This window comes from Apis dorsata, unplaced genomic scaffold, assembly GCF_000469605.1.
Source record: "Apis dorsata unplaced genomic scaffold, Apis dorsata 1.3 scaffold_74, whole genome shotgun sequence".
NCBI lineage: Eukaryota > Metazoa > Arthropoda > Insecta > Hymenoptera > Apidae > Apis > Apis dorsata.
Genome location: NW_006263372.1, coordinates 3,514,459 through 3,522,449, shown reverse-complemented (window position 1 = coordinate 3,522,449; position 7,991 = coordinate 3,514,459). Strand labels below are relative to the sequence as shown.

Sequence of the window (7,991 nt, the reverse complement as noted above, 5' to 3'; positions counted from 1 at the left end):
AACGATCATATTCTTCCAGAAACGAACATATTTATCGCGTAATTTAAAATGCTGTCATATATTCAAATTACAAAAACTTTGAATCACAGTGATTCCCAATGGATGGAAGATTAATAAAATCGGAGAACTTTTGAAATTTCTCTTTTCATTTACTCCGAAAAAAAAAAAAGTAATCATTTTTAATCATTTAAACTCGATTAAAATTAGGAAAACTTTGAAACGCTATAACTCGGAAGATAGTGGCTTCCGGTCAACGAATGAAAGATCGTTAGAAGCGGGGAATCTTGCTCTTTGAAACCTTTTTTTATTTATCTCGATACGACTTCCGGTTCCCGCGATATCGTCGTTCGAAGCAAAGGGTAATTTTTAAACTCTATTAAAATTAGGAAAACTTTGAGCCGACGTAACTCGAAAGATAGCGACTTCCGGTCAACGAACGGAAGGCCATTATAAGCGGGAAACCTTGCTCTTTGAAACCCTTTTTCGTTTATCCCGATACGACTTCCGGTTGCCGAGATATCGTCGTGTAAAGGAAAGGGTAATTTTTAATCGTTTACTATCTCCTTCCTCGTCGTTTATTCGGAACTCTCGCTCGCACCTCGTCTCCCTGACCTATCCCAAACTGCCGACAAGCGGCAGACGCGATTCCTAGAAAAACGTAGTACGCGTTTCCAGGAAAAAATGTAGGTCACGAGTCCATTCATAATTTTCGCGCTATGTTGAACGCTATGGACGCTTTGAGTCCTTATATCTCCGCAACGGATCGAGATATCGGGATAAACCAAAAAGGGACTTCAACGGCATGGTTTCCCTTGTTTCCTGAATAGGTTTTGATGACAAAATTGTTAATCGATTCCCGTGTTTTTTATACGAGAAGTCAAGGTTTTATTATTATTTGTGAACGTTAATGATCCGTTGTTGTCATTTAACACGTTTTACGTAATGTGACATATTTTCTGTGTGTTAATCGAAGATTTGAAGATGCGGTCAAATTATAAGACACGATAAATCTTTCTCGCTACGCAAGTTACGTTACCCATATGAATATTTCATTTCCATTCCGATTCGAACTGAGTGTGAAAATTTATGGGATACGTGGAAGAATATCGCGAAATGCTCACTACAAGAAGACGTCACCGCTGTTAACGGGGAAAGGATTAAACCGTGGTGTCTATCTTACTTGGAAAATTAATAAATGTCGTCAGGGAAGATGATTGGCATTTGTGCCGTCGTAAGACGAGATTAAAATGATAATTAACACTTATTAGTAACTCGTGGATTTTAATCGCGTTGAAAATTCCAATCTGTTTCAACTCGTCGAGCAAGAAATGTTTCGAAGAAATTACTCCCGTCATCAACCGTAATGCGATCAACAACTAACTGTGCAGCATCTTATTACGTTATTCTATAAGTGAAAAACACGGGGAAATTGTGAAAGATATAAGAAAAGTTGGAATTGGATCTTCTAAGTGAGGAAAAACAGTAACGAGCAATATGAACCTTATTTTGAAGGAAATGAGATAAATCTTCCATAAAAATCTTTGTAATTCTATGCGTTCAATAAATATTCTCCCTTCGTTCCCTAATCACCGTCGGGATTGAAAAATTACGTTTTCCACCTTTTATTTTTTTCTCTGTCAAAAATTTATCCGCAAAAACGAGCATTGTTAGCAAGCAAGAATTAATTACTATCGAATCGAAGAAACGTGTTTCAGTTATTGGTCTCGCTACAAGGGCTGGCCATTTCCAGAAGTATTACAAGAGGAACAACGAAATTGCGTCGAAGTAACGTCGAGAAAACTTCCGCCCGTTAACAAAGTTATAAGTCACTGGGCGAAAGTTGCAAAGCCAATTTCACAACGGGCTGTACAGTCTCGAGCGAATACGCCAGTTTTAAATCAACTATCAATCCTGCCCGTTTTAATCGCAAATTATATTATCGTCTCGAAATCGTATCCGAAAAATCTAATCTTTGGATACGCCCTGTGTGTCAATTCTTAAGATAAAGTAACCCTTCCAAGACCTTAAAAATCAACACAATTTACGAAGCAGGCAGAAAGAAGATATAACAAGTGATGGAAATTTTTTTAACGAAAACTGTCCCTGAAAAATCCAAAGAGACGGAGAGAGAAAAGCTAAACAATTTCTCGTGTGTTATTGTATGTACTTTCGTGTCAATGCTCCCCGTCCTACATTCCATCGTCCCTGGAGCAGAAAACGAAAAATCGCGCTCTGAATTAATTAAAGTATCGCGACTTTAAACTCGCGAAAATTCTCCGGGGTGTTCAGGAGTTTTCGACAAATAGAAACGCGCAAGGGGGAGGGAGAAAACACGAGGAAACGGACGATCCCGCTTCGATGAGGACTGACTGATTCGGTTTGAAATTTTCGAATGGGGATGCCCCGCTTTAAACTCGAACTCGTCTCGAATTAGCAGAGAACGGATCGAACGCGTTTTTTCGTTTACGGATATTTTTAACTGGATCTCCCTCCTTGATCCACTTAATTTGAAAATCGATATGACAATTAAATCCGCATCCGTGACCCAATTTCGAAGCAGTTTCTCAAAGAAATCGAGAATATCGGAATATCGGAAACTCCTTTCGAGGGATGCTCTGGAAAGTAGTCGGACGAAGTGTGGAGAAATTATCCTCCGAAAATCACTTCAAGTGAGTTCAAGAATTATTCAAACTTTCGGTTAACAATTATTAAACAATATTAATCAATTATCTTGTTTTATATATCATCGTTATATTTTAATTCATTGCGTAAATAATTAACGTTATATTTATGATATCATCCTGACTGAGAAATCGTATTTAATTATTCTTTATGCATATACGAAATAATTAGATTTTAAAATTATTCGTATCATTCTATCACATTTCTCAAACACTTGAAGAATTAATAATCGAGCTTAATACGTACACGAGGATTCAAGATTCTTCCTTTTCCAAGAATAAATCAGGCTCACGAGCGAATCGTCATCGCCGCTCGGTGATTTAACTCCCCTAAGGATTCGGGCATGAATACAAACGATAATAGCCCGATTGTGGCCGATCCTTGCTCGCAGACCGAGTGGCGTCTATGCAAATGGCGGCGAAATGGTAACCGCTTGGAGGAGCGCGTGGCCGTCCTTGGAACGGCCGACCGGCCGTTCGTTATCTCTTATCTCGGTCACGTATTCCGTGGACGGATAATCGCTATGGCCCCCAAGGATTCGCAGTCGCGCCATTGGGAACGACTTAACGACCGAGACAAGCTTCCTCGCGCGATTTATCCCTTTGATTGCCCCCCGCCAACACGAAAGTTTTCTTTGTTACTGGAAAGTGTGATAATACTCAGCCTCGATTGACTATGCGCTGGAAAATTGTGGATAATAGTAGCGTGTGAATGTTAAGATAGAAAGAAGAGTAGTGTAGTGGAAAAGAGTGATGTCATAAATATTGGATTGCAACATTGGACTTGTAGAAAGAAGAAGAAAAGAATTAATTTAAGTGTAATTAATAGTAGCCTGTAAATGTTGGTTAAGATAGAAAGAAGAGTAGTGTAGTGGAAAAGAGTGATGTCATAAATATTGGATTGCAACATTGGACTTGTAGAAAGAAGAAGAAAAGAATTAATTTAAGTGTAATTAATAGTAGCCTGTAAATGTTGGTTAAGATAGAAAGAAGAGTAGTGTAGTGGAAAAGAGTGATGTCATAAATATTGGATTGCAACATTGGACTTGGAGAGAAGAAGAAAAGAATTAATTTAAGTGTAATTAATAGTAGCCTGTAAATGTTGGTTAAGATAGAAAGAAGAGTAGTGTAGTGGAAAAGAGTGATGTCATAAATATTGGATTGTAACATTGTGGAGATGCGAAGAAAAGAATTAATTTAAGTGTAATTTATGTAAATGTTTGTAGAATTGTTGTGTGTAGTTTTCATTTTTTTTGTTTGCATCTTTGGGTGTATTATTAATTAAGAAATTTGGTGGATAGTATATTTTGGAAGTTTTAAAAGTTTTTGAAAAGATATGACGATATAATGCGATTTTGTTTGAAAATTTATAAATCACTATTAGTCGAACAATAATGAATTCAATATACAAAGTGAAGCAATAATCCGAGATTTCTTTCGTTGACATTTAATTTTATTTTGACACGACACGAAGAAAAAAAAAATTGGATTCGTGATAAACTATGAAAATTATGCTTGATACACAATATCAGTTGGGATTGTTTGTGAAGAATGTTTTCATTGTTCGTTGAGGCAACACGCAAGGTAATAAGAAACTTGGAGTATAAGGATAGTATCTAGTTTTTATTTTGTGGAAAATGAGGAAGAGGAAAAAGTGGAAGAAATTTTCTGTGTAAACGAACAATCGTGCTTGTTAATGCACGGAAATATGATACGTACAATTGTTGATCCATATTGCAATTTCATAACATCAAATGCATTTAAGGAATTCTCAATATTATGTTCCAACTTATAAAAGACGCACTAAAAAGAGGATATTTCATGTAATAAAAAAATCATGATGTTTCAACTAATATTATTTAACTAGTAAAATCCTGACGTTTCATTTACGATTGAAAAATATATAACGAAAAAGAACCATTTATTAAATCTGTCCAATATCGTTCCACAGACAGATACAAATGATTGTTGAAATTTAAAATTGTATAAACGATAAATCGAACTTAGAAATCTTCATTTCCGAAAAATTTTCCAAACTTCTCCTTTTCCATTCTTCTCCGTACAATTCCAAAACAATATTTATAATTTTTTAATTAACAGTAAAAATTCTTCTTAACGAATAAATATTTTCCTTTTCCCTACACGCGAGCATCTAATTTCCATTATACAATTTTCTCCAATTAACACACACACAAGTGATAATAATTATTTTAACGAGCAAAAGTTCAACTCTTTTCCCTCACCACGAAAGAAAAAAAACGATAAAATTACCTCAATTATCTAATTCCCACCATCATATAACAGTTATATAAATTCCACTATTATTCCAACCCCTTTTTGTATCATTCCACGTTTTCTCTTTTTAAAAAACCGCCAAATGTCAAAAAGATATTCGAGCTGCTTGTTCGTTCGCTTATCGCCTTTCTCTGGCGAAATTTGGATGCGATCTTCGAATCCGCGTTTCACGAAACGTTTCGGGAATTTTTATCTCTGGGAACGAAATTCAAGATGAGGACGAGCGCATCCTCAGGTTCGAGCAAACGAGCATTCTTCTTGAACGCTCCCACGCTTGTTTCCTGGGATTATACAATATCGTTGTATAACGCACGATTGCAGATGATGATTCCGAAATTGAACGCGTGCCAATTACAGACAATTATCGACAGGCTCTCTGGTCTGCTGTCGGATTGTGCGCGTATTTTTTCGCACACGCGTTGATTGAACCAATCGTCGTATGTAACGGATTGAGCCGAGGAATAAAACGGGAAATCCAATTCTGGAAATTTGCACGAGTTTCGAGTTATACGAGGGCGAGCATTGATTTTGATAAAGGTGCACGGAGGAGAAAATGAACACCGCTTTGCCGTGTGATGCGATGAAAAAAAAGTTGCAATGGTTTTTCAACGCTCGTTATCTCATTTAGAGATAAGTAGATTAAGATGGATCGTAATTCAAGAGTGAAATAACGAAGGTATTTAAGGAAAAGTTCATCATTGAGCTTGATTAAAGCGTGTGTACAGTTTTGGATAATAAAAGGATTTTTATTATTATTAAGAATCGATCGTTTAAGGAAATATATAAATATAAATAAAATTCATGATTGTATAAATATATTGAATAAATTTAATCTAAATTTTATCTAACTCTCTAATTTAATCTTATTTAATAAACATTTAAGAGAAATTGATAATTTCGATTAGAGTTTCGAGAAAGTTAAAAAGGATATTTCATCAGGAATTTTATTGTTCGAGGAAACGGGATCCCTCTTGTTTTCTTTTTCATGCTTTTTCGAAAGGAAACCCGTCCCGACCAGGAGCAGCAAAAGTGGTGAGAGAGGGAAGCTCGTTCCGCTCTTATTTGTCCGGTGTAAAAAAAAAAAAGAAGAGAGAGAAAGAGAGAGACAGGAGATGAGAGAAAACTTAACTTCATATAACGTCGCGCGTTTCAAGAATCGTTCAAATTCTGGAAAATAAAATCTCGCGTTATTTTCCTTTTACGTGCGACGAATTTTTATATTTTAGATTAGAAACTTAATTCAAAACGGATAAAGTTAATAGCTCGACGTGATTGATCATCGACGATCCCGGCTTGCATCGGACGAGGGAAACGTGCTGTGCGTGTTGTGTACATTGAACTTCCGTTGTGTAAAGTGCACGTAGAGGCTCCCAGTTAAACCGAGTTACGTCGTGGACATTGACTGGAATCGCATTACGAACAGCTTCACGCTGTTAAGGATATCGTGGTTGTAATGGATCAAGTTGAATCAACATTGGAAGGGGAGGGCAGTCTGTTTGGGCAAGTTTTATCACGGATTATTCTGTCGTTCTCGAGATTTCTTTCGATTTCGAATCGAACGTTTTGCAAGGAAACGTTGCTCTTTTCTCCATGAAATTCTGAAATTCCTTAGTTAATTTCGAATGATTGACTCTCGACCGACGTTGAAATGACAGTTATAGGGAGAGAAGAAAAATCAAGCTTCTTTATTTTCTCCAATTAAACTTCCCATTGGACGCAATCTAATCAATAAACGTCGCGAAGGCCATTTGATTTATTATGCCAAAACGGATCAAGTCAACGCTCCTTTTCACGAACGATCGAACGAAATAATTACGATTCGTTGGATTTTTCAAGAAGGACGAAAGAAGAAAAATGAAGGGAGAGGGAAAAGGGGAGAAACGATTCGAGCAAATTTATTTAAGAACAACCCGACAGACGGGACGCTTCGATAAACTTTCATTTCGGCCACTTTAAGCAAACGCGCGTCCTTCTGGCCGCCGTTTGTTCCAAGGGATGCCTCTACCGTGCCCTCATCTGACCGACAACCATCCCTCGAGATTAAATTTCGAGGAAAAAAGTTGATCGAACGACAAGGGGAGAAAGGACAACTTCGGTTGCCCACCATCCCCATTTTCTCCCCTAAATTTCGAAAATATTTCCTACCCTTATTGAATATATCACGTAACGTAACGTAAGATTAAATCACGCGGAATATCGAACAATTTTTAATTTCGTTTTCAGAATATAGAAGTGACGATGTATTGTTCTTGGATACCATAAAAATTTTTAACAAAAATTACCATGATAATTTATTATTCACGATCATTCGCTTGGAATTTTTACGTATTTCTTATATTTGGAGTTTATATTAAATAATTACGATAAGTTAAATTTCACGAAAATATTCTGCTGATGGATTCGTACTTCATTAATAAATAAAATAAATAAGGGAATAAAGGCAGGTAAGAAAACGCTTTTAAATAACAGGATCGGTTGATCCCCATAAATCCGGGGGTGGTTCCATGACCTCGTCGTAAACTTCTGGCGAGCGAAATTGCCGAGATAAACTGGGATACCAGGAGCCAGGAATCGCAATAACTGCCGATTACATTCGAAACGGTAATAAATCCGATATATACTTTTATTCTCAACGTGCCGTTTCGTGATTCTTCCCCCGTCTTAAAATATTTAGAAAGAGAAAGAGAGAGAGAGAGAGAGAGGAAGCCTCCTCCTCCTTCTCCTTCCACTTCGGCAATCAGGGCCGTTTAAGCTTCCCTCGTACGATCGAAACGAAGCTATACAAATGAAAGAAAAAGGGAAAAACAGCGTTGGAGGATCGAACTTTTAATAATTTTCGATCAGGTGTCTCGTTATTTTCGATATTCATGAATCCACGGTTCCGATCGTTGGATATCGAACGATTTATTGCGTTGATCCTTCGTTGCATTAAGGATTTACCGGATTTCCGGAGTCGTGGGGACGGAATTTTTCACGAAGGAGAACTTCGCTTGCTTCTCTTGCTTGGGAAATGCA

At 37.0% G+C, this 7,991-nt stretch overlaps 1 long non-coding RNA gene across 1 annotated transcript; it reads right to left on the bottom strand.

Annotated features, from left to right (window-relative positions):
- Positions 1 to 193: 193 nt before the first annotated feature.
- On the bottom strand, positions 194 to 707 carry LOC116184897. The gene is made up of 2 exons (XR_004149556.1): positions 478 to 707; positions 194 to 298 (listed from the first exon to the last, which is right to left on the bottom strand). It is a non-coding gene; the product is annotated as an uncharacterized LOC116184897 (long non-coding RNA).
- Positions 708 to 7,991: the final 7,284 nt, after the last annotated feature.